The sequence below is a fragment of the Equus asinus genome, chromosome 8 (genome assembly GCF_041296235.1).
Source record: "Equus asinus isolate D_3611 breed Donkey chromosome 8, EquAss-T2T_v2, whole genome shotgun sequence".
In the NCBI taxonomy this organism is placed as follows: Eukaryota; Metazoa; Chordata; class Mammalia; order Perissodactyla; family Equidae; genus Equus; species Equus asinus.
Genome location: NC_091797.1, coordinates 33,960,886 through 33,988,790, shown reverse-complemented (window position 1 = coordinate 33,988,790; position 27,905 = coordinate 33,960,886). Strand labels below are relative to the sequence as shown.

Sequence of the window (27,905 nt, the reverse complement as noted above, 5' to 3'; positions counted from 1 at the left end):
TATCATCTTCCATCTCTTCACCTTGAAATGCCTTTATTTTTGAAAGATATTTTTGTTAGGAATAGAATTCTAGTGTGACAGGATTTTGCTTTCAGTACGTTAATGATATTGCTCATGGATCCTCTCATTTGCATTGTTTCTAATGCAAAAACTTCTGTCATCTTTATCATTATTCATATAAGGTATGTTCTTTTTCCTCTTGCTGCTTTTCATATTTTCTCGTCTGTTCTGGTTTTGAGTAAATACAGTCATGTGCTGCAAATAACATTTCAATCAGTGACAAGCAGCACATACAATAGTGGTCCTGTAAAATTATCATGGAGCTAAAGAATTCCTACAGCCTAGTGATGTTTTAGTTGTCATAACATTTCAGTGCAATGCATGATTCACATATTTGTGGTGCTGGTGGAAACACACCTACTCCATTGCCAGTTGTATAAAAGTATAGTGCATGCAATTGTGTACAGTACCTAATTCATGCTAATGATAATAAATGACTATGTTACTGGTTTATGTATTTATTATACTATGTTTTTTATCATTATTTTGGACTGTACTCTTTCTACTTATAAAAAATTGTACTGTAAAACTGTATGCTGTATTGCTCAAGCAGCAGCCTCATACATTTGTGTTTATTGCATCTCTTGATTACATCATTTTCTCTTGTACTTGATCTAAGTACACTCTATGATGTTGGCACAATGACAAAATTGCCTAATGATGCAGTTCTTAGAATATATGCCTGTCGTTAAGTGATGTGTGACTGGACAGATCATTTTGCCCACACAGTAAATTGAATTTGAGCAACAAATCAATAGGAGGTGCAAAGGGCTCCTGGACCAAATTCCAACATATGTGTGTGGAAGCTTCCCCATGAGCATGGAGTTCTCTCATGCCAGCAGGATGTTCGAAAATTCAACTCAATTCTGACACTCCACCCAGAGATAGAATCAGACTTTACAGGTAAGTGCTCAGTCCCACAGTGTTGTGCTTCCCTTCAGATGCCAGGTCCAAGCTCTGCTTGTTACACTTGCTTCTGAGGCTGGCTACAAACTGGAAGTTCCAACAATTCCCTCCAATTCAGGATGCCAAATGCAAGACTGGGTTGTTATCTTCATTTCTGAACAACTGGCTATAAATCATAGCTTCCCTTGACCCCCACCTTGGTTCAATTAATTTGCTAGAATTGTTCACAGACCTCAAGAAAACCAATTTACTCACTAGATTACTGATTTATTACAAAAGATACTAATCAACAGCCGGATGAGGAGATGTGTTGGGGAAGGTCCCAAACAAAGAAGCTTCTGTCTTTGTGGAGCTTGGGTCCCAGCATGGTGGCATGTGGAAGCATTCTGTTTCCCCAACATGGAACCTCTCTAAGAAAGGGCCAATGAGCTATACTTTTCAGTTTTTACGGAGGTTTCATTACATAATCATGATTCACAAGTCATGGGCCATCGGCAGTTAATTCAACCTCCAGCTCCCCTCACCTCACTGGAAATCAGGGGGTGGGACTGAAAGTCCACTCCTCTGATCACATGGTTGGTTCTCCTGGCAAACAACCCCCACCCCTGGACTGGGTCCAAAAGTCACCTTCATTAACATAAACGAGATACCCATTTTGCCTTTATGGCCCTGAAGTGTTTCCAGGAACTAAGGACAAGAGATCAAATATTGTAATATAAGATGCTATCATTGCTCTTATCACTCAGGAAATTCCAAGGGTTTGGGGAACTGTGAGCCCAGAACTCTGGATGGTGACTAAATATATCTAAGAAATATATTTTGATCATCCAAATGACCAAATATATATATTTCTTATAAATCACAATATCACAGAAGGGATGTCTGGTGTTGGTTACAAATTCTCAGAAACAGTTGTTTGCTCCTTGTTTCATATGCGACAGGCAAATTTCCTTAGAATATTCTTGTATTGAAGAATGTGATGATTAAATTTATATGGCAACTTGGCTGGGTCTCAATGCTCAGATATTTGGTCAGCCATTATTCTGGGTGGTTCTGTGAGGGTCTTTTTTGGGTGAGATTCACATTTAAATTGGTAGACTTTGAGGAAAGCAGTTTACCCTCTGTGATGTGAGTGAGCTTTATCCAGTTAACTGAAGACCTAAATAGATCAAAACACTAACCTCCCCCAAGCAAAAGGGTATTCTGCAGGAGAATTCTCAGAGGGAATTCTTAGCTCCTGAACTTGAACTCAGTTTTGGCTTTTCCTGGTCTCCAGTTGGACAGACTTCAGACTTGAACTGCTGCATTGGTTATCCTTGAGTCTTTAGCCAGCCCACCCACTCTGAATATTTTAGACTTACCAGCTTCCATAATCACATGAGTCAATCTTTTAAAATAAATCTCTTCACATGTATATATTATATTTATATATCTTCTGTTGGTTCTGCTTCTCTGGAGAAGTCTGACTAATATAGGGGATGAAACAGATTGTCATTTATTTTACACTTACTCTAATGATATGAATCTTAGGTTGTCCAGATTGAGGAGACAAGAGTGTCTCCTATTAGACTTACCACATGAACAAGCTCTGGGCATCATTGCTTGTCTACTACAACTTGTGAGCCTGAGAAAATCAGAATTATGGTTTTCCAAATTTGGCAAATGCCCTCAAAATAAAAGCAAACTTTCCTTCTAAATTCCTGTCCACATTTATATTTGGCCTAATGATTATTCTCTTGCTTATTCTTCTATTATTTTGAACCCACCTCTATCATACATCTCTGCTTCTAAACCTATAACTGGACTCACATCCCAGCAGGCCTCTAAAAGTGAGATACAAAGTGGGACCCATGAGGAGGTATGCTACACTCCAAAAGAACCACTTGAATGTTCTGATTTATACAGACAGAAATCCAGGAGACATGTGTGATACTAGGGGTATGGGAAAATAGGGGAAGGAACTTAACATTGCGTCAGGCTGAATTTATTGACATGGGCTCACTAAGCAGAGGTTCTGCATTCAGTGTAATTACCTGCATTCAGGTAATTATAATAATAATTATACAATTATATATTATAAATATATATAATTATAATATGTAATTATCATATAAATATATAATATATAATTATATTACAATTATAAAAAATAATATAGAATCCTTAAAAAATAGAGCTGATGTTATGGAGGAGAGAATTAGTGAGTTATAGGATAGAGATATAGAAATGCTACAGGTGGAGGAAGAGAGAGAACTAAGATTTTTTAAAAGATGAAGGCATTCTTGAGAAATATCAGACTCAATTAGGAAAAGCAACATAAGGATTATAGGTCTTTCAGAGGAAGAAGAGAGGGAGAAAGGAACAGAGAACTTATTCAAAGAAATAATAGCTGAGAACCCCCCAAACCTGGGCAAAGAAGCAGATTTACAAATACGTGAAAATAGTAGAATGCCTAATTACATCAATGCTAAAAGACCTTCTCCAAGACATATGATAGTAAAACTGGCAAAAGTCAATGACAAAGAAAAAATATTAAGGGCAGCATGGTAGAAGAAAGTAACCTACAAAGGAACCCCTATCAGGCTTTCAGCAGATTTCTCAGCAGAAACCTTACAGGCTAGGAGAGAATGGAATGATATATTCAAAATACTGAAAGACAAAAAGTTTCAGCCAAGAATACTCTATCCAGTGAAACTTTCCTTCAGATATGACAGAGAAATAAAAGTTTTCCCAGATAAACAAAAACTGAGGGAGTTCATCACCACTAGACCTCTCTTACAAGAAATGATTAAAGATGCCCTCACACTGAAAACAAGAAGGTAAAGTTCTACAAAGCTTTGAGCAAGAAGATAAATACACAGACAAAATCAGAAAACTGCAGGTCTCTATTGGAACGTGGAAGAAAATGCTCAATTACAATTTAAAAGATAAAGGGAAGGAAAGCATCAAAAGTAACTACAAACACTTTAACTTAGTCACAAACTCACAACACAAAACAAAATAATTTGTGACAACAATAACTCAGAAGGGGAAGAGGGAAAGGACAGAATCTGCTTAGACTAAAGGAGATAAGAGGCTATGAGAAAATGGACTGTTTCATCTATGATACCTTTTACGCAAATCTCACAGTAACCAATAAACAAAAAATCAGAGCAGAGTCACAATTCATAAAAAGAGAAAACTGAGGAAACCTGCTCAGAAAACCACCAAAATGAAATGGCAGTCAGAAATGCAAAGGAAAATAAAGAGTGGAAACATAGAACAACCGAAAACAAGATGTAAAATGGAAGCATTAAGCCCTCATATATCAATAATCACTCTAAATGTAAGTGGATTAAATTCTCCAGTCAAAAGCCACAGAGTGGCTGGATGGAATAAGAAACAAAGACCCAACAATATGCTGCCTACAGGAAACACATCTCAGCTCTAAAAACAAGCATAGGCTCAGAATGAAGGGATGGAAGATGATACTTCAAGCTAATGGCAAACAAAAGAAAGCAGGTGTTGCCATACTTAAATCAGACAAAGAAGACTTCAAGTTAAAAAAGACAATGAGAGACAAAGAGAGGCAGTATATAATGATAAAAGGGACATGCATCCAGCAGGACATAACACTTACGAATGTATGTGCACCTAACACAGGAGCACAAAAGTACATAAAGCAACTATTAACACACCTAAAGGGAGAAATAAACAGCAACACAATAAGAGTAGGGGACCTCAGTACTCTATTTACATCAATGGACAGATCACCCAGACAGAAAGACAACAAGGAAATAGTGGATTTAGGTGAAGCACTAAGTCAGATGGACTTACTAGATATACAGAGCATTCCATCCAAAAACACCAGAATAGACATTCTTCTCAAGTGCACATGGATCATTCTTAAAGATAGATCACATGTTGGGAAACAAGGCAAGCCTCATGAATTTAGGAAGATTGAAACCATATCAAGCATCTTTTCCAACCACAATGCTATGAAACTAGAAATCTACTACAAGAAAAAAATGGGGAAAGTCAGAAATGTGTTAAGACTAAAGAACATGCTACTGAACAACCATTGGATCAATTAAGAAATCAAAGGAGAAATTAAAACACACCTGGAGACAAATGAAAATGAAAATACAACATACCAACTCTTATGGGATACAGAAAAAGCAGCATAAAAAGGAAATTCATAGCAATAGATGCCCAGCTTAACAAACAAGAAAAATCTCAAATAAGTAATCTTAAACTGCAACTAACAGAAACAGAAAAATAAGAACAAACCAACCCCAAAGTCATCAAAAGGAGGCCAATAATAAAAATCCAAGCAGAAATAACTGAAATAGAGCCTTAAAAAACAGTAGAAATGATTAATTAAACTAAGAGCTGGTTCGTTGAGAAGATAAAATTGACAAGCCCTTACCCTCATTCACTGCTGATGGGAATGCAAACTGGTGTAGTCACTATGGAAAACAGTATGGCGATTTCTCAAAATATTAAAAATAGAAATGACACACTAATCCAGCTATCTCATTACTGGGTACTTCTGCAAAGAATTTGAAACCAATGATCCAAAGTGATTTATGCTCCCCTATGTTCATTGCAATGTTATTCATAATAGCCAAGATGTGGAAGCAACCCAAGTGCCCTTCAATGGACGAATGGATAAAAAAGATATGATATGTTATGATATTATATATATATATGCAGTGGAATATATATATATATAGTGGAATATATATATATATAGTGGAATATATATATATATATATATATATATATATATTTATAGTGGAATACTGCTCAGCCATAAAAAGACAAAATTGTCCCATTTGCAACAACATGGATGGTCCTTAAGAGTATGATAAGTGAAATAAGCCAGACAGAGAAAGACAAATATTGCATGATTTCACCCATATGTGGAAGATAAACAAACACATGGATAAATAGAACAGATTAGTGATTACCAGAGGGGAACGGGGTTGGGGAGATGAAAGGGGTAAAGGAGCACACATATACGTTGACGGACAAAAGTTAGTCTACTGGTGGTGAGCATGATTAAGTATATTCAGAAACTGATAAATAGTAACGTACACTTCATAGATTTCAGAGCCCAGGAGTGGGGGTCCTCGTGGCTTATCTGGAAGATGTGACCAAAATCTTCCTACCTGAGGGGTCTGGGCCCTTGGAACTCAAACCCTTCTCACGTTGAGTTGCTGCATGTGTCCAGTCACAGTTGCAGGAAGCAACAGGGAACCAGGAGGTGCCCAAGTCTATCACCTGGGTTCCTCACATATTCTTCCTGCCCCCATGTGTAACACAGCCCCACCCCCTCCTACAGATCAGTCTCTTAGTCCTGCCTTGAGAAAAGGGGACTCTTCTCCTCACCTGCTCGTCTCTAGGTACATGGAGTCAAAACTTCCCTGGTGGCAACCATAACATATAGTTCAATGGGACTCTTGTCATGTCCTCTTGTAAGAGTGCCCCCCTTTTGGTTTGGGAACCAGGACCTCCTATCCTGTGCAGCCCAGAGTTGTGGAGACAGGAATTACAAAATCCCCCAATGAATGACTGGAAGTGACGGTAAGCGGGGCCACCCCTGCCTCCACCCCTTGGTTCTGGACCCATGTTCTCTTTCTATTGAGAAATTGGCACCATATAGAGGCTCTGATTCAATACATATACTGCACCCTGAAAGATGTAACCCCATCCCTTTAGGGCATTTCCTCAAAGCTGGGACTTCAGTTGCACCTTCAGAAGGCCTGTCCAGAGTCTGTGTGGCTGGCAACTCTTGGATGGTACCAATTGTGATATGACCAGTGGATCTCATGGTCATGACCCATCCTGTACCTCCTTCACTGGGAAGTGTGTTCCCTGGTTGGATACTGTGCTAACAGCAACTCCAAGCCTGTGGCTCTTGCTCTCTCAATATCTCAAATAAGTTAAATATAGGTTGTGATTAGACATCAGATTGGGGCCACAATTTTTGTTCTGAGTGAAACTGAAAGGTAATGAAAACATGTCCACTTAGTGTGTCACGCAGTGACAAGACCCATGGTGTCTTGCAAACAACCCTCATCTTCTGCCTTTGTCAGTTGTCAATGATCCACTCTAAGCTTTGGAGTCACAGACGGTTCAGACTCCTGAAGAATCCCACTTTCAGATACAGGACAGGGCACACAAGGTAATCTGTGTGTATTAGTCTGCTAGGGCTGTCATAACAAAGTCCCACAGACTGGGTGGCTTAAAGAACAGAAATTTATTTTCTTACAGTTATGAAAGCTAGAAGTCTGAGATCAAGGTGTTAGCTGGGCTGATGTCTTCTGAGGCCTCTCTCCTTGGCTTGTAGATGGCTGTCTTCCACTTCTGACTCCTCACGGTCTTTCTTCTCTGTGTGCTCATGCCTTAGTCTCCTTTATATAAGGATACCTGTCATATTGAATTAGGGCCCTCCTCAAAGACCTCATTTAACCCGAATTACCTCTTTAAAGACCTCATTTCCAAATACAGTCACATTCTGAGGCATGGGGGTTAAAATTTCAACATATGAATTTGGAGGGACACAACTCAACCCACAACAAAATGCATTTTCCTTGGTAATGCATTTTCTAAGGAGTAAAAGGAAGTGAGTTCCTTTTGCTGAACTCTGTCTCTTGGTATTTTGAAGTTTTGATTTAAAATAAGAACAAAAAAAGGAGACCCAAAGTTTCATTTTACCCAGAAGATAAGCCCTCCCTAAGTCAGGCTGTGCCAGGGGTCCAAGACCCACCAAGTGCTGTGTAGCTCTCCAAAGTTCTGCTCACTCTGTGGTAATTCTGTTTCTATCTTTTTTAAAGGTTTTTTTAATTTTAACTTTTAAAAGACTTTATTTTTTAGAGCAGTTTTAGGTTTACAACGAAATAGAGAGGATGTGCAAGCTGACATGAGATGCCAGAGCTGGAGACCTGGTAAGTCGGCAGTCCTCTTCTCCTGTCAGCCTCAGGGTCCTGCCCAGGAAATGTCCTTTTCACCATGGAGCTTCAGCCCTGTGGTGGGCTTCATACTCCCCTGACCTTCCATGAAACTTCTAAACAGCAAGGGTATGGTACCCAAGGTACAGGAATCTGATCCTCATATCACCTGAGTTATCGATACTAAAACATCATCCTTCCAATTTGCTCATCTCCTGCAAGATATAAAATAGTATTAAGCCAAGCAGACATACAAGATTAATTAATGTGTAGGTACAAGGTGTATGTAGATGGAACTTCCCAATTGCTTACCGGAGGAGGGAGTCAAGCCCCATTCGTAGATGAGAACAGCAAAGGAACAACACTCAGGACAATAATACTGGGTGCACCTGCCCTGAAAGGAAGACCCATTGCTGCAAACAGACATCCAGGAGAGTGACTGCATGGTCTCCCCGATGTTCTTTTCCTCCGGTTTAACATCCCGAATCTCAGCTGAGTAGCAATATTCACCAGTTATTCAAGAACCTCGACCCCGATAAATGAAAAGATATTCCATGCTTATGGGTTGGAAGAATTAATATTGTTAAAATGTCCCTACTACTCAAGGCAATTTACAGAGTCAGTTCAATCCCTATCAAAAGTCCAATGGCATTTTTCATAGAAATAGAACAAACAATCCTAAAATTTGCGTGGAACCACAAAAGACTCCAAATATCTAAATCAAGATTGAGAAAGAACAAAGTTGGAAGCATCACACTCCTTGATTTCAAATTCTATTACAAAGCTATAGTAATCAAAACAGTATGGTAATAGCATAAAAATAAACACATAGATCAATGGAACAGAATAAAAAGCCAGGAATAATTCCATGTATATATGGTCAATTGATTTATGACAAAGGAACCAAAAATATACAATGGGGAAAGTCTCTTCAATAACTGGTGTTGGGAAACCTGGACAGCCACATGCAAAAAAAGTGAAACTGGACCCCCATCTTACACTATACAGAAAAGCTAATTGAAAATGTATTAAAGATTTGAATGTAAGACCTGAAACCATAAAAGTCTTAGAAGAAAACATAGGTCTTAAGGTCCTTCACATTATTCTAGGTGATGATTTTTTGGATTTGACACCAAAAGTAAAGGGAACAAATGCAAAACTAAACAAGAGGGACTACATCAAACTAAAAATCTTCAGCTCAACAAAGGAAACCATCAATAAAATGAAAAGGAAACCTGTGGAATGGGAGAAAGTATTCTCAAATCATATATCTGGTGAAAGATTAATATCCAAAATATATAAAGAATTCATAGAACTCAATAACAAGAAAACAAACAATCTGATTTAAAAATGGGCCGGCCCTGTAGTTGAGTGGTTAAGTTCGCATGCTCCACTTCAGCAGCCCAGGATTTCTCTGGTTTGGATCGTGGGTGTGGACGTGGCACCGCTTGTCAGGCCATGTTGAGGTGGCGTCCCACATGCCACAACTAGAAGGACCCACAACTAAAATATACAACTATGTTCTGGTGGGATTTGGGGATAAAAAAAAACCACAAAAAAAGAAGATGGGCAACAGTTGTTAGTTCAGGTGCCAATCTTTAAAAAAAAAGAAGAAACAGAATTTTAAAAAAATGGGCCAAAGATCTGAATAGATATTTTTCCAAAGATGACATACAGATCGCCAACAGATGCATAAAAAGGTACTAAACATCACTAGTCATCAAGGAAATGCAAATCAAAATCATAATGAGATACCATCTCACACCTATTAAAATGGCTATTATCAATAAGACAAGAAATAACAAGGCGAGGATGTGGAGAAAAGGGAAGCTTTGTGCACTGTTGGTGGGAATGTAAATTGGTGCAGGTACTATGGAAAACAGTATGGAGGTTCCTCAAAAAATTAAAAGTAGAACTACCATATGATCCAGAAATTCCACTTCTGGGCATATATCAGAAGAAAATAAAAATACTAACTTGAAAAGATATCTGCACCCCATGTTCATTGCTGCAGTATTTACAATAGCCAAGATATGGAAACAACCTAAGTGTCCATTGATGGGTGAATGGATAAAGAAAATGCCGCGTGTACACACACACACACAAACATTATTTAGCCATAAAAAAGTAAAAAAATCCTGTCATTTGTGACAACATGGGTGGATCTTGACGGCATTATACTAAGTGAAATAAGTCAGACTGAGAAGGACGAATACCATATGATCTCACTTATATGTGGAATCTAAAAAACAAAAACAAGTTTATAGATACAGAAAACAGATTGAAGGTTGCCTGAGGTGGGGGTGGGGTTGGGTGAAATGGGTGAAGGGAGTCAAAAAGTACAAACTTACACTTACAAAATAAATAAGTCATGGGTCTGTAAAGTACAGCATGGTGACTATATTTAATACTACTGTATGGCACATTTGAAAAGTTGCTGAGAAAGTAATACTTAAATGTTCTCATCCTAAGAAAAAAATTCTGTAATTACGTAAGATCGAGGATGTTAACTAGACTTATTGTGGTGATCATATCACAATATACACAAATATTGAATCATTATGCTTACACCTGAAACTAATATAATGTTATAAGTCGATTATACCTCAATAAAAGAAAAAAAAAAGAACCTTATTCCCCATCGCCACTGTGGCATTCTAGTGTCTCTGTCCACATAAGAACCTCCTGGAGGGATCTACTCTACAAGTGTTGGCATGGAAGGGGTGGCAGGGAGAAGTTTGCGTCTATAACCCCTGGAATAGAGAGGATGAGAGCCAAGTCCTATGCCCTTAATCTGCCTTAAACATTGTCTCCTCCTGTAGGCTCTGCCCAACTCCTCTTTATGGTGACAAGGTCCCAGACACCGATGTATTGCTCACAGCTGCCTAAAATAGGATCCTGTGGGTCCTGATGTCAGCAGGGCTTGAGGCAGTGGGGGACAGCCTCGGGCTGAAGGGGATCTTTGTGTTTGAAGTTAGGGGATGGCGATGGGCTGTCCATAATGCTCAAGTGCTGAGAGAGTGGCTGATGTGAATCTGGTCATTATCATTTCCTCCCCCAGCTTGAGAGAGCTGCCTTGTGTGGGACAGGACTAGCAAGACACCAGTTGTTCACACATGCATTTGGTCTGTCTGTGGACTCCTGACTTCTCTTCTCCCTGCTGCTCTGCTGATGAGGTCTGTCTCCTCCCTGTATGATACACTGGAGGATATAGGGAGAGGGGCCCTTAACCCTTATTACCCAGAGCTCACAAAATATCCTATATCCCAGGCCTGTGTGTCCCTTTCCCTCGATCAACCTTCCTTGTCTGAGAATGAAAGGGTTCAAGTGTCTCCCTCCCAGATCTCCATTGTTACTTACATGCCCTAAATAGATACCTTACTCTATTTTCTCACATCCTTTCTTTGAAGATGTGGTACGTGGCTAATAAAGCAAATAAAACAGTATAAATTACAAAAAAACACATTGAAGTGAGAATACCTCATTGAGTCGGAATCTTTGCTGTGCTGTGGCAGGTGGCAGGTGGGGAGAGAAGGGCAGGTGGAGGAAGGCAGGAAGGAGAGGGGTGTGCGAGCTCACTCTGTGCTGGATTAAGTTTCTGCTTTGGCCACTTCTTGCTGTTTGTCAGCCTCCTTTCTTGTGCTGTAATTTGTGCTTGTTCTTTAGGGGCTGTTGTTGCTCAGGGTCAGCGGGCCCCAGACATCCTCCAGGCTGAACCATTCTCCAGAATTACAGACCTGGAGGGCTGAGAATGTCACGTCTCAATCCTGCCCTCGGTTCTCCTCTTTTTTTGTGTATTTTTGCATGTTGATTTGATCCCTCTCATCAGGGATTTCTACAAATATTATTTTGAAGGTAGAGCCACAATCATTCAGCTCTGGCTGCACTCTGACCCTGGAGTAGGTACATGAGGGACATTGGGAGTCTCATTTGTGCCTTTCACTTGTTCTATGTTCAGGCGTTAGGCTTCCTGGGGAGAGTTATGGTTACTCCTTCCACTTACCTGTGTGTAACTCAATATCGTGGTTCTCATGGATCAGACACCTTGGTCTACGGAGCTGGTAGCAGACATCACTGTTGACTCTAGCACTCCTTTCCATTTCTGGGGCATGGCCTAGCAGGGAAACCTCCAGGCCCAGCAGCTCTACTTCTCGGGGTGGGGGTACTGACACACTGAGGACAGTCCAGCCTGCAGGGATATAGCAGTGGAGCCATGAGAAGGGCAGCCCAGCCTCCTGAACAATCCTATGGAGTGGGTGGAAGGGGCACAGTTGGGTGATGATCATCTCCCTAGGTCAGGGATCCAGCCATGCTGGATGCTGATGCCAGTGGCTGCAACACTTGGAAACCCTCACCCCTAGAGAGTAGGCACTGAGTGAAGACATCTCCCTAGGACTGGGCTGTCCCAGGCAACCCTGAGCCTGTCCTGGCACACTGCCTCTGTGGATGGACACCAGATCAGTGAGGGAGGAAGTGTGGAAGGTTGTGGTTTTGAATCCTGCTGGCCAACTGCACAAAACACACCTGTTTAAGCCCTCCTATAATCTCTCTTGAAAGTTCCTCTCAGCTTCCTTTTGGTACATGCTGATTTTTGGGTCTAGTGTTGTTATTCGGACTTTGACAGTTTACACTGGGTTTGGGCTGCACTCAAACAAAGTGACTGTGAAGAGACCTTGTCTGGGCCAGACCTGCTACCCGCAGCCCAGGATCCTGTGCGGGTGCCGAAGCACTGTATCCTCCACCAGTCGCGGCAGAGCTCTTCTGTACCCACATTCCACCGCAAACCCAGAAGGTGAGGAATCAGAGGTGGGCTATGGCATGTATCTTCCCCACACTGCAGGAGTTTTAGCTGTTTCCTCCTTCTCTTTAATATGCTTAAATCTAGATGATCACCAAGTGCACTGTGAGGTCGCATTTTGGAGAGCAAGGAAAGCAGGCCGAAGGGAGAGCAATGGTCCTTCCGCCAGGCAATCCTAGATCCACTAGGGTAAAGAGGGGTCTGAGCTCACACACTCACACACAAGTTCGCACTGCAGACTGACAGGCCCTCCCCAACACCCTCGCACCCACGTGTCATCCTGGAGGATTTGTGAGGCTGGAGAGAGGAGTTATTGAGGAAGCCCCACCTGGAACCACGCTCAGAGGAGTGAGGAACTGGGATCCCGCAAAGGAGCTGTCTGGCAAGCACAAGGGTACGTTCCAAATGCACCTGAAGAGGCAGACAGTGGCTCCAAGGCGCATCCCTTTCCTCCCTTCTCCCACCTCAGACAGCTGGCCGGGACCTGAGGGTGAGCCAGATGGGCAGAAGGAATCCTCCCGCACAAGGCACATCGTCTGTGGCATCGCGGACCCGCTAGGCTCCGATAGTCGGAGCCCTCCCTGCACACCCGAGTGTTTGATGGAAATAGACCTGTGGGAGGGGCGGTGCCGCAGGGGACAAGGGGGAAAGGTCCTCCAATCCACGGCCAATCTCCTAAGACTACCTGGGTCGGGTCCCAGGAAGGCAGAGGGCTTCATGGCCGTCTCTCGCGGTCATCCCGCCCCGAGAGCCCGCTGCTGAGAATGGCTCGAGCTACTCTCCCAGCGTGGACGCTCCCGTGAGTGGACTCCGGAAGCTCTGCGACCCTGGACGGCGGCCTCTCTGATCCGCACCAGCCTCCCTTCCCAGCCCTCCTTCCCCTTGCTCCCAGGCTCAAGGCGGGAGTTGTAAGGTCAGGCGTGGTGGACTGAACATCAGGACGTGCTCTGAGGATGAGGGAGGACCTGTGCTACTACAGCCCCAGGCGGCAGGAACCTCCAGGTCTGCGCGTGGGGAGAGGCCCTACTGCAGGGGGACTGACCGTTTGCAGGGGGACTGACCGTCAGGCCTAGCTGGGACTGCTCAGCCCTGGGAGCAACACAGGCGACAAGACAGTTCTGAGAGTCTGCGCCCGTGGCCTGCAATTTCCGCGAGTTCTCGCAGCCGGCGGCATTCTATAGCCTGGCAGGGGCAGAGGAACCACCGCTAGAGGTGTTGACCAAGACCAACACCAATCTTTCAACCACCTGGTCCTGAGGGGCAGGATATCTGGATGGGGCGGAGGAGAGGTTTGCTCTGCAGATATAGTCTACGCTCTGCCCAGCTGCTACCGACCACAGAACTGCGAGGCCGGGAGCGCTGAGAGTCACCTGCAGCCCCGCCCCGCTGGCCCTTTCTGGGGAGAAGACCACTGACTTTGGGGGAGGGGTAAGCGTTCAAAGCTGAAGTCCGTGGCAGGGCCAGGTCGGAAAGCGGAAACTGAGAATCACCTCATCTCAGAAGGCGGAGAGGTGGAAGGTGAGACAATCGAGGTCCAGACTGGAAACAGGAGATGCTGGGCTTCTTGAGGCTCCGCGGGAACACATTCCGATCCCCCTGCAGTGACAGGCTCTGAGGGCAGCAGGGCAGTGTTCCTCGGAAATGACGAATGGAGGCAAGTGGTTGCCTGGTGATTGCTCTTCCCCTGTGGATCCCTTCTTCCTCCCCCGCCCTCTTCCCCTCACCTGCTACAGAAGGGTCCCACAGAAGCGGAAGTAGGAAGTCAGACAGCACAAAAACCACTTACTGCCAACCCACACCAGCCAACATGCCAGATGAGCAGAGGCAAGTGTGTCGGCTGGCTGGCACAACAATGCCTGGTTTGGAATATTGATGCACCTTGACAACTCATGTTTCGTCTGGACACTGCCCCCTTGCTTCCTATTCTGGAACAGAACTGAAAGCCCAGAAATAAAACCACACCTCTATGGACAGCTAATCTTCCACAAGGGTGCCAAGACCATACATTGGAGAAAAGATAGTCTCTTCAATAAATGGTGTTGGGAAATCTGGACAACCACTTGCAAAAGAATGAAAGTAGACCATTATTCCATGCTATACACAAAAATAAACTCAAAATGGATCAAAGACTTGAAGATAAGTCTTGAAACCATAAGACTCTTGGAAGATACTATAGGTAGTACACTCTGACATCAAACTTAACAGGATCTTTTTAAATACCATGTCTTCTCAGACAAGGGAAACAAAAGAAAAAATAAAGTGGGACTTCATTAGACTAAAGAGCTTCTGCAAGGCAAAAGAAACTAGAATCCAAACAAAAAGACAACCCCCCAATTGGGAGAAAATATTTGCAAATCATATATCTGGCAAGGGGTTAATCTCCACAATATATAAGGAACTCACACAACTGAACAACACAAAAACAAACAGCCCAATCAAAAAATGGGCAGAGGATATGAACAGACTTTTTTCCAAAGAAGATATATAGATGGCCAATAAACACATGAAAAGATGTTCAACATCACTAATCATCAGGGAAATGCAAATCAAAACTACACTAAGATACCACCTAACACTGATTAAAATGGGTATAATCACTAAGACTAAAAATAACAAATGTTGGAGAGAGTGTGCAGAAAAGGGAACCCTCATACACTGCTGGTAAGAATGCAAACTGATGCAACAACTTCGAAAACAGTATGCAGATTCCTCAAAAAACTAAAAATAGAAATACCATAAGACCCAGCTATCCGACTACTGGGTACCTACCCGAACAACTTGAAATCAACTATCCAAAGTAACATATGCACCCCTATGTTCATTGCAGCACTATTCACAATAGCCAAGATATGGAAACAATCCAAGTGCCCGTTGACTGATGATTGGATAAAGAAGACATGGTGTATAGGTACAATGGAATACTAATCAGACATAAAAAAAAAAAAAGACAAAATCATCCCCTTTGCAACAACATGGACGGACCTGGAAGGTATTAGGCTAAGTGAAATAAGCCAGAAAGACAAACACCATATGATTTCACTCATATGTGGAAAATAAACAAACACATGGACTAGGAAAACAGTTCTGTAGTTACCAGGGGACGGGGGGTGGGGGTGGCTACAGGGGCTGAAAGGGAGCATTTATGTGGTGATGGACAATAAAGAATGTACAACTGAAATTTCACAATGATGTAAACTATTTATGAACTCAATAAAAAAAAAATCTCCAAATTCCTCCCTGAGGGTGTTCCCTTCACCTCGCAGCTCGGACAGAAACCTGAATCTCCCTGAGGATACGGCTCCTTCTGGAGTTCTCTCTCTTGGGGTGTTTTCTTTCCCACAGATCTTGATTCCTGGGCCTGGAGGTGGGTAGAGTCCTTGATCCTTATTGCTGCTCTCAGACCCTTGTTCCTCCCTCTTTCCTAGACATCTTCAGGTGTGAATCTTCTGTCATCAGATTAGAACCCCTACTCCCTCATTGTAGGTATTCTCTGTGGACCCCCAGGCCGTTCCCCTCATTCCTCAACTCCTTTAGCTCCAGACTTACTGTTGCTGTCTCTGGCAGTGCTATCTCCTTGACCTTTGGTGATTTTCTCATAAGATGTGGTAGGCTGAATGGTGGTACCCAAAGTTTTTCATGTTCTAATCCTTGGACCTGTGAATAGTTTGTCTTACTTGATAAAAGGGGCTTTCCTGGTGTAATTAAGATTAAGGTCTTTAAAACACAGAGGTTATTTTGGATTATCTGGGTTGACCCAAGCAAGTCACATAAATCCTTAAAAGCAGAAAATTTACTCTGGTTGAAGTCAGAACGATGCAGGATAAGGAAAATCAGAGAAATTCCAACATGGGAAGGATAGTTGCTACTGCTGGTTATGAGATGCAGAGGGCCACATATGAGACCTGAGAGGCCTCTAGGAGCTGAAGCTGGTTCCAGCTGACAACCAGCCCAGAAATGGGGACCTCAGTCCTCCATCTGCAGGGATTTGAATTCCGACAACAACCTGAATGACTTTGGAAGTGGATTCTTCCAGAGCCCCTAGTAAGGAACGCAGACCTACTGACACCTTGATCTTAGCTCAGTGAGAACATGTTGGACTTGTAACTTACATAACCATAAGATAATAGATGGGTGTTGTTTAAAGCCTTTAGGTCTGTGGGAATCTTTACGGCAGCCATAGAAACCCACACAGCAGAGAGGATGCTCTCACTCCCTGACCTTTCAGTTCCCTGAACCCCTCTCCTCCATGACCTTCTACTCTGCTCTCTCTGTGCCCCCACTCCCTTGTACCCACGAGATCTTGTCATTGTCAATAACCCAGCCCTTCCATAGTCTCCACTTCATGCTTCCCACTCTGTGACCTCCATCTCTCCTATTCATCTCCTTGCAGGGTGGCCTAAACTCTGATACTATTATTTTATCATATATTGTAATGTAAAACCAGCAAAACTTTCATTACAAATGTGCCTGTTTTCCAGTCATGGAGTCCACCCAGTAGTACATCAATTCCGACAATCCTTTGACTACAGTGGATTTCTAGTCCATTGATTCCACCATGTTTTCACTGTCCTTCATGCAAGATACCCTATTCTCCTTCCTTACTCATTTTAAAGTCTGTGGAAAACCATTTCAATCCCTCCCTTGCTTCTCACTTGCTTTGTCACACTTACTGGACAAAACTACAGAGCTGGTGATTCTACCTCTGCCTACCCTGCACCTGCCGCCACGCAGCCACAGGAGGCTGGAGAACTACTCACAGCCACTGACTGCTCTCACTTTAATGTCTTGACCAAAACCACAAAGGGAGCCCCTACCATTTCCCAGCAATCATCTTGTCCTTCCATAGTTCACTCAATCTCCTCCTATCCTTGATGACTATTACTCAACTTCTCTACCTGCTCAAACATCCAAACCTACTTCCCCGCTTTCTTTTCTTTCTTTCTTTCTTTTTTTTTTTTTTGGTCAATGGCATTGCTTCCTGCTGTACTGAGAAAACTGAACACATTAGAAGGCAACTTTTACAGATTCCCACCACTATCTACTCATGTATTGGCATCTGCATGCTCATTATGGGCCTTACAGTCCTTTATCATAGGTTAGTCTCTCTGCCAGCTCCCTAGACCTCACCCTCTCCTATCTGTTTAAAAGCAGTGGTCCCACAACTCTTCCCCTTTTCTCTCCTTTATCATTAATTTTTTGCTCTCAGCTAGATCACCATGGATGCCAAGAGAATGCACATCCCAGACTCTCAGCCAAAAGAAGCACAATTGATGGATAGCCTGTCTCTGGCAGCCTGAAATCTATTGCCATATTGCCCTGGGACCACACTTCCCATGGGCTTCTTCCAGCTAATGATTGAGAACTGCAAGGAAACTAAGCAGGACTGCTCCTCCTCTGAAGACTGACTTAGGCTCCATGGCTCCCTGACACCCTTACTGAACTATACTTAAACTGCACTGGGTAAAGGATGTTTCCAGTCATCTTCCTTGTTTCTCTCCTCTTGGGTTCAGACTTGCATCAAGATTTGATTGCTCTCCCAGCCTTTTCTGGCTCCTTTCCCAGTTTCTCCCACAGGTATTTCCCCTAATAATATCCTCCCACGTTTAATACTGTATTGGTGTCTGCTCCTCACAGAACATTAACACAAGTGGTATCAAGAGCAGGCCAAGAATACAGGAAAAAAGATGAGGATTGGAGACTAGCTCCTCCTCTGTCTGGCAGGCCAAGAGATGCCATCCAGGTTGGTAGGTGGGGCTCATTGTGGCAGCTGAGCTGTTATATATTTCACTGGTGGTGACCACAGGAAACATCCTGGTTTGGGGATGCTATGGTAAGTGTGATGAAAGAAGCCTTTGAAAAATAATGTAGTAGTCAGGGGTTGTCTGCAAAGACAGTGGAGTTGGTTGGTTACTGCCCAGCTGTATTTATGGCCTAGAGAAAGATAATGAAAATCTGAGGATTGTTAATAAATCATTACCGGCTAATGTGAGAGCTTCTGCAGTGGCTTATAGAGAGGCCTTTATCTCATGTACAGGAAGGGCAGATAGAGTTTAACGGTAGCTGAAGACAAATTGTGAGGGTTGTAGAACTCTGGAGATGTTTGGACACTGAGAAAAGCAGGCCTACTACGTGAAATCAGGGCCCATGTGAGGAAAACCCAAGATTCTGCAAATTGGAACAAGTTTATCTTGACGGATGCCCTCTGGAACCTCTGGGGATGCAGAGGAGTCTCACCCTTCTCTAGTAATGGTTAGCACTTCCACTATGCTGGAAGATACTGCAAAAGTCCTACTCCTGTAATGCAATGGATATCTTTGCAAGAACTAGCCAGCATGTACTTGTAGGAGCCCAAGGAGTACTTTGCAGATTGGATTTTGAGGACATTTGACCAAGGGGCCAGAATGTCAGGCTGGATAAACAAAAATTCATTGGCTTGGATGCACTTTCCAAGGACATGGGTTTATCAAGGACCTTAGGGCACGGAGTAAACTTAGTGATGGAGTGGCTGTTCATAGCCTGGAAAAAATGATGTCCAACTCTTCAGCAAGGTAGACATGACTTATTTGCCCTGGAAGATAGTGTAAGATGATATAAAAAGACTGAAGGAATAGAGATATTATGTGAGGCCAGAAATTTGAGGATGTTGTGTCTTCTGCAGGCTGGGATGATGGTAGGAAAGGTGGATCCAGAGTTGGCTTATTAATATCCATGGGGAGGGGGTGGCCCTAAAGAGATAGAGGCCAAGTGGGGATAGTTAACTGGCAAAAGCCAGAGGCCACAATGACTATAACACCCCCAAAGGAGCAGCCAAGGGAGGGAGCTTGACCTTCAGGGAGTTGTGGAGAAGGCTGATAGAGTGTGGTGACCTTAGGGTCAAAATAGATGATGTCTAAGTCCATTCAGGCTGCTATAACAAAATACCATAAACTGAGTGGCTTATAAACAACAGAAATTTATTTCTCACACTTCTGGAGCCTGAGATCAAGATCAAGCCACTGGCAGATTTGGTATCTGGTGAAAGCCTGCTTTCTCATAAATGGTACCTTCTTGCTGTGTTCTCACATGGTGAGAGGGGCAAGAGATCTCTCTCGGGTCTCTTTTATAAACTCACTAATCCCGTTCATGAGGGTTCCACCTCCCAAAGACCCCACCTCCTACTACTATCATCTTGGGGGTTAGGATTTCAACATATAAATTTTGAGGAGACACAAACATTCAGACCATAGCGGATGGGTAGTCAACAAGGGTGCTGTTTAATATCTATAATAAAAAAGCAAGAATTGAGGAGCAGGAAGCTGAGGGTGTTTGGCCCAATGAAAGGTCATGATTCCTGGCTTAGTACCAAGGGATCACTAGCCAATTTTCAGATTCAGAAACCTCTGACTGAAGATGTACCTAAATCCCTAGGAGGAAGGAACCTGAACACCATGGCAAGTATGAAGTGGGACAATGCTCTCAGTCATTCTGCAAAGGAAGCTACAGCCATTTACTCAGGTGACTGTACACCAGGGAAAGAGAAATTGCCTCTATTTTGAGGAGTACTGAACATCAGGTTTGAGCTAACATTGATACCCAGATAAGTACAGCGTCATCACTTCCCCATTATTACAGTGGGGCACAGATGCCAGATAATAAATGAAGTCTGGACAAGTCTGGCTTCCAATATGACCTTTGGGTCCATAGAACCACCTGGTGATTATTGCCGTATTTCCCAAGTACAGAATTGTCATTGATACATTTGACAGTTGGAATAAATCTCACATTGGGTCCATGGTCTGTGGAGTAAGATCTCTCTTTATGCTGAATGACAAAGGAAACCTCCAAAACTGGCCCCATCCTGGCCAAATCAGAAATGATACTGTGTCTCAGGAGCAGATATTGTGGAGGTTTTTATAAGTAAGGCCTGATAATGTAGGGGCCATGGTGGTGTTGCCTATTATCTCCATTAAATTCAGCAATCTGTCCCTGCAGGAACCTGATGTGGTCTAAAGGATGCATGAGCTATTTCAGACTCAACCAAGTAGTGGTCCTGGTGCACCTGCTGTGCCAGATATGCTATCACGGCTAGAGCAGATTAGTAAGGCCTCGGGCACATGGTATGCGGCTGTAGATTTGGTGAGTGCATCCTGTTTTATTCCTGTTAGAAAAGTTGAAGTGGAATGATTAGCGTGTACACAGAAGGAACAACATTTATTTCTACTTTGCCTCAGGGCTATTTTAACTCTCTGGCCCTCTATAGTACAGTCATAAGAGATGTGGACCTCCGGGACATCCTATAGAATGTCACGTTTGTGCATTTCATTGACAACGTCAAGTTGATCATGATGGATGAGTATGTTGTATGCCTTGGTCAAACTCATGCACTCCAGAGGGTGGAAGAAAAACCTGGTGAAGACTCAGGAAGTGGCCATCTCAGTTAGGTTCTAGAGGTCCAGTGGAGAGGGCCATTCAAGGGTGTCCCCTCCAAAGTAAAGGTCAAACTGCGCATCTTGCATCCCTCACTGCAAAGGAAGAAGCACACTGCCTGGTAGGTCTTTTTGGATTCTTACAACAACAAATTTCACACCAAGGTGCATTGTTTGGCCCATACTCTGGACGACATAGAAGGATACCAGCTTTGAGTAGGGCTTGGACATGGAAGTACACTGCAGTAGATCCAGGTCATGGTGCAATCAGTCACCATCCATCAGACCTGATGGTGTTATAGGTGTCAGTGGTGGGAAAGGATGCTGTGTGGAGTTAAAGGCAAATACCAGTGGGAGAATTACATGATAACCCCTGGCACTCTGAAGGAAGGCCATGCCATCCACAGCAGAGAAATATACACCCTTTTAGAAGCAACTTTAGGTGGGTTACTGGGCCCTGATAGGACAGAACGATTGAGGATGGGATACCAAGCAACCATATGATTAAAAATGACCATATGTGCTGGGTTCTGTATAACCCACTCAGTCATCAATTGGACAGGTCCACAGCAGTCCACCGTAAGATGGATGTGATACGTCTGCAGTTAAGCCTGAATCACATGGTCGCACCCACCAGAAAACATCCACCTCTGAAGAGGCACTGAACAACCAAGAAGGTAATTTGATCTTAGCCATCCTCCATCAATGGTCAAGCCAGGCAGGATGGGCACATGAGTGGAGCTACCATGATGACAGAAATGAGGCTACGTACCAGTCCAGCAGCATTGACTCCCACTCACCAAGGCTGTCTCAGCTACTGCCATCTCTGAATGTGCATCTTGTCAGCATTAGACAATATGAGCCCTGATATAGCACTATCTCTTTTGGTTACCAACTAGCCACCAAGTGACAAGTTGACTACAGACAGCCCCTTTCATTCCAAGAGGGACAGAGGTTCATCCTCATTGGGATGTCACCTACTCCATGCATGGGTTTTCCCTTCCTGTCCTCAGACTTCAGGCAACACCACAATCTGGGGGTCTGTTGTAATGTCAGATGCACAGGCTTGGAATTGCTCTTGGAATTATATCCAACCGAGGAACTCAGCTCACAGTGAAGGAGGTACAGGATGAGCCGTGACCATGGGATCCACAGTCATATCACAGTCTGCACCATCCAGGGGTTGCGGGGCCACATGGAACTCTGGACAGGCCTTCTAAAGGTACATCTGATGCTCCAGGTTTGAGGAAATGCCCTGAAGGGATGTGGTTACATCTTTCAGGACACACTGTATTTCTTGAATCAGAGACCTTGATACGGTGCGGTGTTCTCAATAGGAAGAGAATGTGGGAACAGGACCAAAGGATGGAAGCAGGTGCGTCCTAGCAGTCATTACTTAGATTCATCCACATGGAGATTTTGTACTTCCTGTCTCCATAGCTCTGGGCTCTGTAGGGTAGAAGGTCTTGGTTCCCAAAAGGGGGAACTCTTGCAAGGGGGACATAACAAGGGTCCCACTGAACTATACCTTATTGTTGCTGCCAAGGAAGTTTGAACTCCTTATGCCCAGGGACCAGCAGGTGAGGAGAGGAGTTCCATCTTCTCTAGGCAGAAGTAATCGACTCTGATCCCCAGGAGACAGTGGGGGCTGCTGTCACATCTTGGGGCAGGAGGCATGTGTGTGGAACCAGGGTGATTGACTTGGGCACCTGCTGGTTCCCTCTTGCCCCACAGTAACTGTAACTGGACACATGCAGCAAGTCAGCCTGAGAAAAGTTTGAGTTCCACAGGCCCAGGCCCCTCAGGTAGGACGGTTTAGGTTACATCCCCCAGGTAAGCCACAAGGACCCCCACTCCTGGGCTCTGAAATCCATGGCAGCATTTTTGCAGATGCCCTACTTCCCATGGGCTGTTCCCCTACCATGACTGTTCACAGCAGGGACACTAAGGCAGGCCATTTCTGGGAGACATGCGGCTTCTCTGATGACTGAATGTGGCTCCAGGACTCCATTAGGCCTTGCTCAATTCACTTAGATGGCCTGGTGGTCTAGGATAGTCCAATGAACCTTCTTTCCTTCTGACCATCACTTGGGGTCAGATTTGCATCTTGGTCTGCGCCTCTCTCAGCATTTTCTGGCTCCCTCTCCGTATTCTCTGATGGGTACTTCCTCTAATAAAACTGCTGAGTTTAATCCCATCTTGGCATCTTCTTGGAGGACTCGGACTAAGAAAATCATTTTCATCTGTATACCAATGACCTATTACTTATCCCATCTTGTAAAATTCTTCTCTCTTTTATTTTAAAGTCTTTTTTTGTTTTTGGTGGTTTTTGTGGTGAGGAAGATCAGCCCTAAGCTAACATCTGTTGCCAATTTTCCTCTTTTTTCCTGAGGAAGCTTGTCCCTGAGCTAACATTTGTGCCAATCTTCCTTTATTTTGCATGTAGAATGCCGCCACAGCATGGCTTGATGAGTGGCGTGTAGGTCCACGCCCAGGATCTGGGCCCGCAAACCTGCCAACCCCAGACCGCCAAAGAGGAACATGCAAACTTAACCACTATGCCCCAGGGCCGGCCCCTGTAAAATTCTTCTCTTTATCCAACTTCTCCCACCAGCATCTGCTTCATTTTATTTGTCCTTTCAGTACCTCTTTGAGGTAATAGATGCTTGCTGATTTAAGCCACTAAGTTTTAGGGTAACTTACTATACAACAAAGAAAACTAATAACTCTCTCTTAAGTTTCTTTTAGTCTACATCTCCAGTGTTTCCTTGAACTTGGAAATGTTCTCTTTCTTCTCTGTTTCCAGTTCCTCTCTTGTTCTCTCTCTGTTTCATTTGTCTTTTCTCCTTCCCTCTCTCCACTCCTGCCTCCCTCCCTTTTTCCTTTGTATTATGGAAGAATCCAAACATATGAAATGACGCTAGGTGGTTATGCTAAAAGGATGCATTATTGGAGGCTATATGCTAAAAGTATAATGTCAAGAGATATGGAGTAAAAGTAAATAAAGTTATTAACAGAACCTGAAAAAAATGTCTGGGTGATTCTGCAGCCAAAGCAGTGGCTTTCAACTCTTAATTTCTCCCCTTCAGCTGGGCTTTCTATTTTCAGAACAATCACCTTGGCAACATGAACTCTTACATGTTCCCAGTAGAAGTTTAAATTGGTGCAAGCACTTTGGAAGTTAAACTAGCATTATCTATTATGGTTAAAGTACACACCCCATGTGATCCAACAATCCTACTCCTGATCATGCACTCTGGCGAATTTCTTGCCCGTGTACCCCAGGAGACATGTACACTAACGTTTAAGCAAAAACTGGAATAACTACATATGCATCAATAGCAAAACAGCAAAATTGCAGTATAATCATAAAATATAAGACTTTAGCAGTAAAAATGAATAAATGACAGCCTCACACATGAGGAATAACTCTCCTACATAACTGAGTCACAGAAGAATCCATGGTGTATAAGTTTGCCATACAGGAAGTTCAAAACCAGGCAAAACTAAATAGTATTTGGTTTGGGGATATATACACTTCTTGTAAAATTTTTAGAGAAACTCAAGGGAATAGTAAACACAAGATCAGCACAGAGGTTACATCTGGGGGATGGGATTGGGGAGGTGCCCATGGTGGCTTCATAGGTTCTGTTTCTTACACTAGTGGTGGGTGCCCAGGTATTCACTTGAGCATAACTCCTTAAACTGGTAGTTTTCAAACTTCAGCTTGTGAACCATTCTGGTTTATTTTTTGAAACAAAAGGGAAAAGAAAATATAAAAGTTCATTGCAAGAATTCTAAGCATGAACTACCCACATTGGAACAAAGCCACAGCCAATGTTATGAGTCATGTGAGAGAGAGCGCTGGGATACCATGAAAAGCAGCAATTGCTAGGAATAGGTCATTGGATCTTTTGCTCACTGGCACCTGTAAGATTTTCTGGTATACAGTGTTCAGTGTGATGTGCAAGGTAATTCTATCTTGAGAAGGATTTGATGCATTATTTACATTTAACCTCATGTGGAAATGAATTAACTACTTTTATAGAAGTGAAAAAGCACATTGTTGATCAATATAAACCTGAAAACCTAATTAAGGGATAACCAGTGATAGAATAGAAACTTTGAATGGAAAACACAATACAGCTGCTTAAAAAAAATTGGAGGCACATATTAACAACGTTTTTTAGTATCACATTGGTGTCCAAATCACTTCTACCAAATCTCATTCCAAAACAGAGAGAAAGTTGTTAAATTTGTGTTAGGATGCCAAGTGAATAGCCAGATTTGGAAAACTTTTTTTCTAGATTGGAGTTAGCCATTTCTGCCTACTGCATCCCACCAAAATTGTTGTCGTGATGCTAAGCTGGGTGCATAGACTGAGGTATGAGATTCACATTTTTCTAACTGAACAGCAATTTCATTAGGTAAATACTTTTGAAGACGATGTTGAGTAAGAAAATTAGATTTGGGCAATACTTTGGAAATTCTTAACAAACTAAATTTGAAACTTCTAAGGAAAAACAAAGATAGCTATTATTTTAAAGGCATTACTGTTATGGCACCCACGTCATGGAACTATTTGATCTAGCTGCTATATATTCTCAACTTGCAAAATTCTTACAAATATTGTTGTATCTCCTTTCTCTGTGTCAAACTTTTAATAATTACTTATCAAAAGAGAAATTTAGAGCATTCAAGAAAAATAATCAGATAAAAGAGGCATTTGATTTACAAAATCCTGAGACAATATTTAATTTAATTTTGGTTTAACATGTATGCAAATTCTTTGATACTCCTCCCTTCCAGAGGGAGCTCAATTCTCTCTTCCTGGGTGTGCGCTGCACTTCGTGACTCACTCCTAACTGACAGAGTAAGGCTGATGGAATGGTGTGTGACTCTGGGTCTAAGACATAAAATACACTGCAGCTTCCATCTTGGTTGCTCTCTCTCTTGGATCACTTGCTTTGAGAGAAGCCAGCTACCTAGTCATTAGCCACCTTATGGGAAAGTCCACATGGCTAGGAACTGAGGCCTCCTGGGACCATCCAGGAAGGAACTGAGGCCCCTCCCAACAGCCATGAGTAAACCATGTTTTATGTGAGTCTCCCAGCCCCTGTCAACCATCAGATGCAGCAGCCCTGGCTGATAACTTGACTGCAACCTTGACAGAGACCATGAGTCAGAAGCATTCAGGGAAACTTCTCCTGGATTTCTGACTCTGGGAAACCATGGGAGATAATAAACATTTATTGTTTTTAACTGTAACGATTTGGGTAATTTGTTACGTAGCCATACACAACTAATAGAGAGTCCGCAGAAGAGAATGAATTCTTGCGCTTTAATTTTGATTTGCTCTAAATTAACTGTGAGACATTAAACATATCATTTGGCTTTAAGATATAAGAAGAATTTACATGACTAAGTGGACAGAATGAGTGTTATTAACATTCACAAAATCTATTTATTTGAAGTTTGATTTCCAACTGTGATCAAATTAAACAGAAAAGGAAGAATCAGGGCATGCTAGGCTGATTCTAAGATGGCCTGCAATAATCAACTACTGGTTATTCCCCTCCTACCAATCATTTAATCAAACACTAATCTGGTGCTACTGTGAAGGGGTTTGGCACATGTTATTAAGGCACGTGTCAGTTGAATTTAAAACAGGGGGATTATCCTCTGTAATCCTGACCTAATCGGGTGAATCTTTAACAGGGCTATGTTCTACCTGAGAAAAGAGATTGGAAGAGTGAGAGAGATTCACTGTGAGGGGGGGCTTGACAATGGAGGGGGCCACATGGCAAGAAATGCTCATAGCCATAGGAGCTGGGATCAGCATCACATTGACATCGAGCAAGGAAATGGGGTTCTCAGTCATACAACTATAAGAAATGGGACTTCTGCCAACAGCTCTGTATGAGCTTGGAGGAGGACCTCTGGGCTCTGGTTGCAAACACAGCCTGTTGAAATGCTGAGCAGAAAACCCCTCCACACCACGCAGGTACGTCTGACCTACAAAACTGTGAGCATATAGACGGGTATCATATTAAGCCACAGTATTTGTGGTTTTATGCAGCAGTAGAAAACTAATACACAGGCTCAACTGTGCAAGTGATAAGCACAAAAGCTTTTTCTCCATGGGAATGAATTTATGAATCGTCATGTACACTAGTTACATGAAATAAAATCTTTTCTAATTTTTGTTTTCATATTTTTCATTTTGAGATTTTAGGAGACGCAATTAAACTTTAATGCAACTGGATTTATTATTCATTCATTCAACAATTAATTCTGGGCTCACACTATGTACCAGGCATGGCTCTACTGGGAACATGCCTTTAACTAAAACAGCTCAAAGCCCCTGGGCTCATGTGCCTTACTTTCTAGAGGCTTCCCAAGAGTGAGATAGAGCCATCGGAGCATTCTAAGTGAAGAAATGACACAACCTGACTCACACTAGCAGGATCCCTGACTCTTGTGGAGAGAATGGTCCATGGGTGGCCGGTGAGGGAGGGAGTGGTGCTGGTGCCACAATTCAGGTGTGTGAGGGTGGTGGAGACTAAGGGGAGACGATGGCCTGAGGGGTGAGAGGGACAGAGAGAAGGGCTGGAGGAGCAGGTGTGAGGAGAAGAAGCAGAGGGAAAGAATTCTATAGCAGTGGAATTCTCAGATTTAAATCCACTGGTAGAGACAGTTTTACAGGGCTTAGCAGGATATTCTTTGCATCTAGTATTGACTACATTCTGGGGAGCTCCCTAAAAGTCAGTTGCCTCCTTATGCTAATTCAGTCAAAGGAAA

At 42.9% G+C, this 27,905-nt stretch overlaps 1 long non-coding RNA gene across 1 annotated transcript in view; it reads right to left on the bottom strand.

Moving 5' to 3' along the window:
• Positions 1 to 7,198: 7,198 nt before the first annotated feature.
• LOC139045865 (uncharacterized) overlaps positions 7,199 to 27,905 on the bottom strand; it is a 23,676-nt gene continuing 2,969 nt past the window's right edge. The window contains exons 2-4 of the long non-coding RNA XR_011505103.1: positions 11,905 to 12,090; positions 8,214 to 11,646; positions 7,199 to 8,116 (exon numbers count right to left, since the gene is read on the bottom strand). This is a non-coding gene — a long non-coding RNA (uncharacterized lncRNA). The remainder of the gene's footprint in view (positions 8,117 to 8,213; positions 11,647 to 11,904; positions 12,091 to 27,905) is intronic.